General features: G+C 50.0%; 1 non-coding gene across 1 annotated transcript; it reads left to right on the forward strand.

Annotated features, from left to right (window-relative positions):
- Window positions 1-2,416: 2,416 nt before the first annotated feature.
- LOC111526579 lies at window positions 2,417-2,535 on the forward strand. The gene has a single exon (XR_002726425.1). It is a non-coding gene; the product is annotated as a 5S ribosomal RNA (ribosomal RNA).
- Window positions 2,536-10,628: the final 8,093 nt, after the last annotated feature.

The following is a 10,628-nucleotide window of genomic DNA, read 5'->3' on the forward strand; positions in this document are numbered from 1 at the left end:
TTTCTCCTGTCTTTCTTTTCCTTCCTTCCTTCCTTCCTCCCTCCCTTCCTTCTTTTCTCTCTTCCCTCCCTCCCACCCTTCTTCTTTCCTTCTTTCCTCCCTCCTTCCTTCCTCCCTTCCTTCCTCCCTTCCTTCCTTCCTTCCTCCCTTCCTCCCTTCCTCCCTCCTCCCTTCATTCAGACAGAGTTTCACTCTTGTTGCACAGGCTGGAATGCAGTGGCACAATCTCGGCTCACTGAGACCTCTGCCTCCCAGGTTCAAGATTCTCCTGCCTTAGTCTCCCAAGTAGCCGGGATCACAGGCACCTGCCACCATGCCCGACTAATTTTTGTATTTTTAGTAGAGATGGGGTTTCATCATGTTGATCAGGCGGGTCTTGAACTCCTGACCTCAGGTGATCCACCCGCCTCAGCCTCCAAAAGTGCTGGGATTACAGGCGTGAGCCACCGCACCCAGCCTGCCTTGGATTTCTTGTGACTCCTGAGCAGCATCCTTGTTCCTGCTCACTTCTGCCTCCTGCCTCTAGACTATGGGCTTGCTCCTGGGGTCCGGGGACCTGGTCGACTTTGCTCACAGTTGTGTCCTCAGCACCTAGATTGTCTGGAACATGAAGGTGCTCAGTAAATATTTACTGGGTGGGCAAGTGCATAGAATGTCACCCACAAGCCATGTCCCTGAGAGTGTCAGGCATCAAAGGGAGGAAAGACAAGTTTTGCCGCCCGGTCCAGCAGGAAGCAGCAGGGCTGGAGATGGACCTCAGAACCCGCAGAGAAGCAGCAGGAAGCAGCGGGGCTGGAGATGGAAGCAGCGGGGCTGGAGATGGACCTCAGAACCCGCAGAGAAGAAGGGCTCCCTAAGTGTTCCTTCTAAGCCACGCATTCCTGGGAAAGAGCAGGGCAGAAGAGCCAGCGGGGAGCAAGCCTATCGGGGAGGAGGCTGCGTCAGGGTGATTTTGACGTGTGGAAACAATTCTGGGTCCCACAAGATGGCAAGAGTGAATGAGCAGATCCACTTTGAATCTCTAAGTGCTACCAATACAAGAATAATTCCCAAATCTATGTCATGAGCTAAGGATCTCTCTTGAGCCTTGAACTAGTTTATCTAAATAACTCCTAGACATCTCTCTCCCCTAGCAGGGCCCCGGGCACCTCAAACCCAATCTCTCCAAAGCAACCCCTAAGAGCAGGGGCTGGGATTGAAACCCTGGAGTCACCATTTGTTCTCTCTGCCATCTTGGCCAAGTTACTAAAGTTCTCTCATGCTGTTTTCCTCAACTGAAAATTGAGTATAAACAATAGAATAGGGCCAGGCATGGTGGCTCACGCCTGTAATCCGAGCCCTTTGGAAAGCTGAGGTGGGTAGATCACTTGAGGTCAAGAGTTCGAGACTATCCTGGCCAACATGATGAAACCCCGTCTCTACCAAAAATGCAAAATATTAGCTGGGCGTTGTGGCACACGTCTGTAATCCCGGCTACTCAGGAGGGTGAGGCAAGAGAATCACTTAAATCCAGGAGGTGAAGGTTGCAGTGAGCCGAGATTGTGCACTGCACTCCAGCTTGGCAACAGAGCAAGACCCCCTCTCGAAAACAAAACAAAACAAACAATAGTATAGGCCAGGCACAGTGGCTCACACCTGTAATCCCAGCACTTTGGGAGGCCGAGGCAGGCAGATCATCTGAGGTCAGGAGTTCTAGACCAGCCTGGCCAACATACAGTGAAACCCCATCTGTACTAAAAAATTACAAAAATTGGCCGGGTGTGGTGGCTCACGCTTGTAATCCCAGAACTTTGGGAGGCTGAGGTGGGCAGATCATGAGGTCAGGAGATCGAGACCATCCTGGCTAACACGACGAAACCCCATCTCTACTAAAAATACAAAAAATTAGCCTGGCGTGGTGGCGGGCACCTGTAGTCCCAGCTACTCTGGAGGCTGAGGCAGGAGAATGGCGTGAACCCGGGAGGCGGAGCTTGCAGTGAGCCAAGATCGCGCCACTGCACTCCAGCCTGGGCAACAGAGAGAGACTCCAACACACACACACACACACACACACACACAAAATCACAAAAATTATCTGGGTGTGGTGGTGCATGCCTGTAGTCCCAGCTACTTGGGAAGCTGAGGCAGGAACATTGCTTGAACCTAGGAGGAGGTTGCAGTGAACCAAGATCACTCACCACTGCACTCCAGCCTGGGTGACAGAGCAAGACTCCATCTCTCAAAAACAAAAAAAAATACACACAAAAATTAGCTGGGTGTGGTGGTAAGCACCTATAGTCTTAGCTATTCGGGATGCTGAGGCTGGAGAATCGCTTGAACCTGGGAGGTTGCAGTGAGCTGAGATCGACCCACTGTACTCCAGCCTGGGCGACAAAGTGAGACTCTGTCTGAAAAAACAAACAAACAAGAAACAACAGTCTACAGCCACACCACCCTGAACGCGCCCGATCTCGTCTGATCTCGGAAGCTAAGCAGGGTCGGGCCTGGTTAATACTTGGATGGGAGACCGCCTGGGAATACCAGGTACTGTAGGCTTTTGTGCTTGGGGCCAGGCGCGGTGGCTCAAGCCTGTAATCCCAGCACTTTGGGAGGCCGAGACGGGCGGATCACGAGGTCAGGAGATCGAGACCATCCTGGCTAACACGGTGAAACCCCCGTCTCTACTAAAAAATACAAAAAACTAGCCGGGCGAGGTGGCGGGCGCCTGTAGTCCCAGCTACTCGGGAGGCTGAGGCAGGGGAATGGCGTAAACCCGGGAGGCGGAGCTTGCAGTGAGCTGAGATCCGGCCACTGGACTCCAGCTTGGGAGACAGAGCAAGCCCCCGTCTCAAAAAAAAAAAAAAAAAAATTCTAACACCTTGCAGAGAACAGAATCAAATTGTCAACCTCTGTGGGCTATTCTGTATTCACAGATTCATTTGTAGAAGATGCATTTCATTATACGTTGTGTTTTTAGCAGTTACAGTGATGGCATATTCCTTGGCAACTTTAGCCTGGAGAGACGAGATTTGTAGCAGAAACCACTCATCTGCATTTCTTGTCTTTCATCTCAAAGAACAGTGAAGAGGCTGTAAGGTCATCTGGTTTCCCAGGAACTTCAGCTCTACCCTCAGGCAGGTTCCGCTGCTCCATAAGGCCTATGACACTGTTAGGGGCCCTGGAAATTGTTTTAATTAATTTTAAAATCAGAAGAAAATATGCATATAATAATAATGAATATTATGAGAATGAATCCAGACCAAATTATGAGCCCTTACCCCCGCCCTTGTCTAAGTGAATGGAGAAGGGCGTGCATGTACCTTGAGCTGAGGCAGTCAGAGCCCCAGACCCCAGACAGAGAGGACAGCCCGCTCCAGGCAGCAGGATCTGGACAGTGAAGGCTGGGAGATTGGGAGGCCAGGAAGGCTGAGGGGAGGCAGCCGCAGGAGATCCCAGGGTGAAGAGCACGGCAGGCCAGGGTGAAAGCAAGTAGAAAAGCTCCCAGGCAGGAAAATGTCTGCATTCAAGCAGCTAAAGGCAGGCCCCGGAGGGTTCCCAGCAAGAATGGCGGAGGAGACGAGATGGCGGCAGGGTTGGACCGCCTGGGCCTTATAAGCCAGAGGGAGCTGAGATTTTTTTTCACTCCAATGAGCAACTATTAAAGGGTTTTAAGGGAGGGAGTGACCAGGTCTAATTTACGTTTTAAAGAGATTAGCACTGTGGAAAGTGTACTGTGGGGATGGGGCAAGAGCTGAGAGCCGCATGGAGGGCCCTCGATACTTCTGGACTCCGAATGGGGGAGCCAGGCTTCAGTGATGGAGGTGAGGATGGGGACATGTGGGTCCAAGCGGACCCGTGGGTGGAAGGGCCGGAGGGGAAAAGGAAAGGCTGTTATCAAGGATAAATGGCAGTGATGGTCGTGCTGTTCTGCTCCTGAGCTGGGGAAGAAGGGAAGACATGGAGACTTCTGTTCAGATCCATTGAGGTAACCATGGCACACCTACATGGAAGTGTGGAGAAGGCAGTGGAACATGTCAGTCTGGAGTGGGGGAGACAGGTCAGGGCTGGACGCCCCTGGATGCTGGTGGCATCGGTGCACAACTGGTGTTTGAAACCACAAGTCTCCGGGTTGGGGACGAAATGGGAATGTGTTGTGACCCGGAAACTCAGAGGAATCTGCTCTTGTCGGGTCCCCGCTGAAGACAGAGAATGAAGACAGAGGAGCCTTTTTTTTTGTTTTATTTGAGACGGAGTTTCGCTCTTGTTGGCCAGGCTGGAGTGTAATGGTGCCATCTCAGCCCGCTGCAACCTCCGCCTCCGGGGTTCAAGCGATTCTCCTGCCTCAGCCTCCTGAATAGCTGGGATTACAGGTGCCCACCACATCCAGTTAATTTCTGTATTTTTAATAGAGATGGGGTTTCGCCATGTTGGCCAGGCTGGTCTCTAACTCCTGACCTCAGGTGATCCGCCCTCCCAAAATGCTGGCATTACAGGAGTCAGCCACTGCACCCAGCGAGAAAGATTCTTTATATCTGGTAATGCAAGTGGCTCCTGACCTTGACCAGAGCCGTCTGGGTGGAGGGAGGGATCTGGAAGTCAAACTGGGATGGGAAGGAAGAGTAAAACAGCACGATCACCAGTGCCTGGCCTCATCCTTGCTTGGGGTCTGGATTAAAAAGTAGCTGTGAGCCAGGTATAGTCCCAGCTACTCGGAGGCCAAGGCAGGAGGATGGCTTGAGCCCAGGATGTTGAGGCTGTGAGTGAGATACAATTGCACCACTGCATTCCAGCTTGGGTGACAAAGCAAGACCCCATCTCTGAAATAAAAAAAATTTACACTTAAAAAAAAAAAAAAAAACAGTTATATAGGACATTTTGGGGGCAAATGGGGAAATTGGAAAGTGGACACCATATTAGATAATACATTTTTGTTGTTGTTGTTTTGAGACAAAGTCTCACTCTGGCATGCAGGATGGAGTGCAGGGAGCTCACCGCAGTCTCAACTTCCTGGGCTCAAGTGATCCTCCAGCCTCAGCCTCCTAAAGTGCTGGGATTACAGGTGTGAGCCACCATGCCTGGCCTGTATTACATACTATAGCAGCTCTGAATTTGTTGTGTGTGATAATGGTGTGTGGTAAGAGAGAAACTCTGTAGGAGACACACATTGCAGTATTTAGGGCAGAAAGAGTAGATACCTGAAACTTTCCGGTGCTCCAACAATAACAACAAATTAAACACATTCCCCATACACAGAGAAAGCATAGACGGCAAAATGCTAATTGGAAAAACCTAGGTGAAGAATATGTTAATATTTTTTCAACTCCTCTTTCAGCTTAATTTTTTCCTTACAAAGTTGGGTGCAGCTGGGCGCAGTGGCTCACTCCTGTGATCCCAGCACTTTGGGAGACCGAGGCAGGTGGATCACCTGAGGTCAGGAGTTCAAGACCAGCCTGGCCAACTTAGCGAAACCCTGTCTCTACTAAAAATACAAAAAATTAGCCGGGCATGGTGGTGCAACAAGAGCAAAACTCCGTCTCAAAAAATTTTAAAAATAAAAATAAATAAATGAATTAGCTGGATGTGGTGACGGGCGCCTGCCTGTAATCCCAGCTACTCTGGAGGCTGAGACAGAAGAGTCGCCTGACCCCAGGAGGCGGAGGTTGCAGCGAGCTGAGATCTTGCCATTGCACTCCAGCCTGGATGACAGAGTGAGACCCTGTCTCCAAAAAAAACAAAGTTGGATGTGGTGGCTCACGCCTGTCATCCCGGCACTTTGGGAGGTCGAGGCTGGCAGATTATTTGAGGTCAGGAGTTCAACACCAGCCTGGCCAACATGGTGAATCTCCATCTCTACTAAAAATACAAAAATTAGCCAGGTGTGGTGGCAGGCGCCTGTAATCCCAGCTACTTGGGAGGCTAAGGAAGGAGAAGCGCTTGAAGCTGGGAGGTGGAGGTTCCGGTGAGCCAAGATTGAACCACTGCACTCCAGCCTGGGCGACAGAGCAAGAATCTGTCTCAAAAAAAAAGAGGCCAGACGTAGTGACTCAAGCCTGTAATCCCAGCACTTTGGGAGGCCAAGGCGGGCAGATCATGAGGTCAGGAGATCGAAACCATCCTAACACAGTTAAACCCTGTCTCTACTAAAAATACAAAAAATTAGCTGGGTGTGGTGGTGGGCACCTGTAGTCCCACCTAGTCAGAAGGCTGAGGCAGGAGAATGGCGTGAACCCGGCAGGCGGAGCGTGTAGAGAGCCAAGAACACGCCACTGCTGTGCTCCAGCCTGGACGACATAGTAAGACTCTGTCTCAAAAAAAAAAAAAAAAAAATTATTTTAATTACAAAAAGGAAGGGTGACTAGCAGGGTCAAGAGAAAGTTTCATACAATTGATAAATGTTTTGAAGAATGGGAGCATGAGTGTGTGTTGAAAGCAATGCTTGTGGGAGGGAGGAGTAGAAGGTGATGACGTCAGCTGGGGTGAGAGGTGCAGGGCAGAGTCCTGAAGGAGCAGGTGGATGGCCCAGAGTGAGGGCCTGGAGGGTGGCCTTTGCGCAATGTTGGCAGCCACAGGTCAGACGGGCAACTTGGTGGGGGCGTTCCTGTCTGATGACTTCCCCTCTCTTCTCTACGTAGGATATGAGGCTCTCTGCTAAGAAGGGCCATGAGAGCAATGGGGAGGCTCCCGCAGAGAAAAACTGGTGAAATTTGTGGGTTCGTGTTGACGATCTGGGTGACGATTATTTATTGGATTAGGGAGGGAGGAAAGAGGAGAGATTAAGTCCCCACACCTCTGAGACTCAGTTTCTCTATCTGCAACCTGAGGAGATTGAACTAGGAGATCTCAAAGGACTCTGAGCTCCTGTGTGCTCACTGTCCCTTTAGGAAGTGATGGGAAGCGTATACTGAATAGCACGAGCCTGGGTTATTTAAGAATTAAGGATAACGGCCGCTCTGCCTATGGAGTAGCAGGCGTTCCTTTTTTTTTTTTTTTTGAGACAGAGTTTTGCTCTTGTCGCCCAGGCTGGAGTGCAATGGCACGATCTCGGCTCACTGCAACTTCCGCCTCCTGGGTTTAAGCAATTCTCTGCCTCAGCCGCCCATGTAGTTGGGATTACAGGCACCCACCACCACGTCTGGCTAATTTTTGTATTTTTAGTAGAGATAAGGTTTCACCATCTTGGCCAGGCAAGTCTTGAACTCCTGACCTTGTGATCCACCCACCTCGGCCTCCCAAAGTGCTGGGATTACCGGTGTGAGCCACTGCACCTGGTGGAGTAGACATTCTTTTATTCCTTTATTTACTTAATAAACTTGATTTCACTTAAAAAAAAATTAAGGATAGCTAGTAAAAACTAGACAATTGCCTAAGAGGTTTCTAATTGAGGATTAAATCCAATAAATACAAGGCCAGGCATGGTGGCTCACGCCTGTAATCCCAGCACTTTGGGAGGTTGGGGTGGGCAGATCACCTGAGGTCAGGAGTTTGAGACCAGCCTGACCAATATGGCGAAACCCTCTATCTAATAAAAATACAAAAATTAGCCAGGTATGGTGGCATATGCCTGTAATCCCAGCTACTCAGGAGGCTGAGGCAGGAGAATTGCTTGAACCTGGGAGGCAGAGGCTGCAGTGAGCCGAGATCGTGCCACTGCACTCCAGCGTCCTGGGTGACACAGTGAGACTCTGTCTCAAAAAAAAAAGAAGCAAAAACAACAACAAAAAAACAAAAGACAAAGAGGCACGTGAAAGGCAGACTTCTGGCTGGGCACGGTGGCTCATGCCTGTAATCCCAGCACTTTGGGAGGCTGAGGTGGGCACATCAGAAGGTCAGGAGAGTGAGACCATCCTGGCTAACATGGTGAAACCTTGTCTTTACTAAAAATACAAAAAATTAGGTGGGCATGGTGTTGGGCACCTATAGTCTCAGCTACTCAGAGGGCTGAGGCAAGAGAATCGCTTGAACAGGAGGTGGAGGTTGCAGTGAGCTGAGATCGCACCACTGCCCTCCAGTCTGGGTGACAGAGTGAGAATCCTTCTCAAAAAAGAAAAGAAGAAAAAAGAAAGAAAGAAAAAAAGAGAGGCCGGGCGTAGTGGCTCACACATGTAATCCCAGCACTTTGGGAGGCCGAAGCGAGTGAATCACCTGAGGTCAGGAGTTGGAAACCAGCCTGACCAACATGGAGAAACCCCGTCTCTACTAAAAATATAAAATTAGTCAGGCGTTGTGGCGCATGCTTGTAATCCCAGCTACTTGGGAGGCTGAGGGAGGAGAATCGCTTGAAACCGGGAGGCAGAGGTTGCAGTGAGCCGAAATCGCACCAGTGCACTCCAGCCTGGGCAACAAGAGCGAGACTCTGTTAAAAAAAAAACAAGAGAAAGAAAAAAGATAAAAAGAAAAGCAGACTGCTTAAGACTTCAGAGCACCCCTGGGGGAGTGAAGAGATGGCCCAGAGGCCAAGGGCTCCGAGATGCATGACAAGGTGCTGTTTGGGTGAAGGCGGTGCGGGGTCCTTTTCAGAGTACATACTGCTTTCTCCTTGCTCTGGGTGAAGTTCACAGCACACATGAAGTGAAACAGCACATCAATGTGATGAACACAGGTAACACTGAGGAAACCTGTGTGTGTGAGCAAATATAGCGTAAAAGGGTTCAGGGATTTCTCTTCTTTTCTTTTCTTTTTTGAGACTGAGTCTCGCTCTGTTGCCCAGGCTGGAGTGCAGTGGCACAATTTCGGCTCACTGCAACCTCCACCTCCCAGGTTCAAGCAATTTTTCTGCCTCAGCCTCCCAAGTAGCTGGGACTATAGGCATGTGCCATGATGCCCAGCTAATTTTTGTATTTTTAGTAGAGTCAGGGTTTCACCATAATGGCCCGTCTGGTCTCAAACTTCTGACCTTGTGATCCGCCGGCCTCAGCCTCCCAAAGTGCTGGGATTACAGGCATGAGCCACTGCACCCAGCCGTCCTGTTTTTTGGTGTGTGTGTGTATGTGTGTAAGAGGGAGTCTCCCACTGTCGTCCATGCTGGAGTACAGTTGTGTGATCTCAGCTCACTGCAACCTCTGCCTCCCAGGTTCGAGCAATTCTCCTGCCTCAGCCTCCTGAGTAGCTGGGATTATAGGCTTGTGCCACCATGCCTGGCTAATGTTTTGTATTATCAGTGGAGACAGGGTTTCACCATGTTGGCCAGGCTGGTCTTGAACTCCAGGCCTCAAGTGATCCACCTGCCTTAGCCTCTCAAAGTCCTGGTATTACAGGTGTGACCCACCATACCTGGCCAATAGTTTTTTTGTTTTTCTTTTTTTAAGGGACAAGTGTCTCCCTCTTTCACCCAGGCCGTAACCCGGAACTGCTGGGCTCAAGCGATCCTTCTGCCTCAGCCTCCCAACTCTCCAGTAGCTAGGACTACAGGTGCACACCACCATGCCTGGCTAATTTTTAAATTTTTTGTAGAGAGGGGATCTTGGTATGTTGCCCAGGCTGGTCTCAAACTTCTGGCCTCAAGTGATCCTTCTGCCTCAGCCTCCCAAAGTGCTGGGATTACAAGCGTTGCGCCATAGTGCTCGGCCAACAATAGATTTATAATATCATTGAGGGCAGGGATTGTGAGTCATCAGCTCCCCAGTGACTGGCAGCATGCCAGGGATGGGGGAGGGGAGAGAGGGAAGGAAGGGAGGCTTCTCAGCCCCACAGTTCAGCCAAGTGCAGGCACTGTCATGTTCATGGCCACCAGGCGCCTGCCAAGCACCAGGCTCTGTGCTGCCCACTTTACACAGATGGTCTCACTTGGCCTTGATGACAACCTGTGGAGGTTGGTATTATTTACTCCAAGAGGAAACTAAAGGCAGAGAGTTTAAATAACTTGTCCAAAGTCACATGGCAGAATCAGGATTTGAGCTCAGATGTGTTGAACTGAAGCTTGTGCTCTTGACTGCCTGGCTGTGCAGTCTTCCAGAAGAGCATGGCACGGACTTCTGGAATTCTTGCAGCCACTCGACTTAAAAGCAGTTAGCACAGTGCTGAGCGCAGGTAATAGGGCGTTTGACAAATGCCAGTGACTGTTGACAGAATGATTGACAGTGTGAATGAATGAATGAGTGAAATGACTTCCTGTCTTGTGAGGTCTTTCTCTTCAAATGGAAGATTTCCTCATAGCCTTTGAATGCTTAATCTAATTAAGGCAAAAAGGCATCAGAGAATTGCGGGGCCTTTCCTTTATTAACTGTCAAGTCCAATCTGGAGGCTGTTTACGTGCCAAGGTCAGAGATCAGTCTTTAGCTGCTCTCCTCTCATTCATCTGGCCAAGCTCAGAACATAAAGTTTATTGATGCAAAACTGATTGGCAGGCAGGGCTAACAAGCTGGTGGGAACAGGGAGTATCAGAAAGAGTTCTAAGCCAGCGCTAGCTCAGCCCGGCCCTTTGCTGTCCTAACTTCCCTGTGCTCTAGGTTGCAGGGTCGCACCTTTCAGAACTGAACCCCAGAAGAGCAGCAAATGCTGCCTGGCCTTTTGGCAGTTCTTATGGAGCCGAACCAAGAGCAGGAGGGGCAGCAGTCCTTATTCCTGGTTTTGCCCATTAATGTGGAAAGAGCGAGGCATGGAAGATTAGGCAATATAGTCGTGTTTTTTTTTTTTTTGTTTTTTGTTTTTTT

Source organism: Piliocolobus tephrosceles, chromosome 16 (genome assembly GCF_002776525.5).
Source record: "Piliocolobus tephrosceles isolate RC106 chromosome 16, ASM277652v3, whole genome shotgun sequence".
Classification (NCBI taxonomy): Eukaryota; Metazoa; Chordata; class Mammalia; order Primates; family Cercopithecidae; genus Piliocolobus; species Piliocolobus tephrosceles.